Raw genomic sequence first — 1,168 nt, 5'->3', positions numbered from 1 at the left:
GCGGGGCGGGTTCGGTATTGCACGTCGCGGGTGCGGGGCGGGAGCGAGTCTTGAAAATCAGACCCGTGCAGGACTCTGACGTCAACACAGCAGCTTTAAACCAGCTTCAAACCGCGTGCAAGCTGGGAGAGCCAGACCGCAGGTTATTTCCTCATATTCCAAACGAGAAATTAAGGTAGCAAATCACCCGGTTCTTTACGACCAGAACTATTTACCGGGATACAAACCGGAGGAACCAGGCATGGAGGGAGGTGGCAGAGACAGTGGGTGAAACTGGTAGGTTTTCGCCTGTTTAGGGAGTTTATATATATATATATATTGCTCGCATAAAATCCCCGGGGTTTTTTGCTTTGTATGTCGGGGGCGGGAGATTCAAAAAATCCCTTAAGCGAGTTTACTGGAAGTTCATTCATTAGGTGCGGAAACTTCAAGGAAAAATAAAAAAAAATTTTTTTTTGTGGCATATTATGTTTCAAGTTCAAGTCTGTAATTGTAACCATAGGTAGATTTGGTTTTCAATTGAAATACATTCAAAGAACCCAGACTACAAACAAATCTTTACAAAGTGCCCCAGGCTCCAGCACATTAAAAACGAGTAGATAATACTGTATGTAAACAAACAAATTAATGTATAAATTAATAAAATACTTGGTGTTGCTTTTGCAGCATATATGCGAAGGTTTTCAGGAAGACCGCATGCACTGAATTCAACAGGAAGTTAGCCTTTTTAGTTAATTCCTCATTACAATGTTAAAATAGCCTTGAGTTCCCAATTCAGTATAAATAAAGGTTGGAGTGTTGATTGTTACAGTTATGTATTACAAAAAATGTAATTGGATCTTGCAGGCCCACCTCTTTTCTTTTTTATTGACATGCATTATCGGTCCTGTCCCTTTAATTAGACCCTCCAGAAAAACGCGGGCAAAAATCCTTGATTATGCGGGCTAAATTCCTTGATTATGCGGGCTAAAATCCTTGATTATGCGATTAAACATGCAGGGTTTTTATGTGATTTTATGCGGTGAAATTGCGGGAAGTTGCGAAATATGCGGAAAGTTGCGAAATATGCTAAATATGCGGGAAAAAAGAATAACAATTTTTTTAAATATTGGGCTGGCTTATTTATTCTCTCTCACACACAACCTGCCACTAACGTTAAACCCCTTTA

At 39.9% G+C, this 1,168-nt stretch overlaps 1 protein-coding gene across 1 annotated transcript in view; it reads left to right on the top strand.

Moving 5' to 3' along the window:
- Positions 1–1,168, top strand: part of LOC104966627 (T-lymphocyte activation antigen CD80-like) — a 20,167-nt gene that overhangs the window by 1,853 nt on the left and 17,146 nt on the right. The window lies entirely within an intron of this gene.

Source organism: Notothenia coriiceps, unplaced genomic scaffold, assembly GCF_000735185.1.
Source record: "Notothenia coriiceps isolate Sejong01 unplaced genomic scaffold, NC01 NC01_scaffold00037250, whole genome shotgun sequence".
Lineage (NCBI taxonomy): Eukaryota > Metazoa > Chordata > Actinopteri > Perciformes > Nototheniidae > Notothenia > Notothenia coriiceps.
Note: the sequence above shows the minus strand (reverse complement) of the source record. Positions and strands in the feature narration are given on the sequence as shown.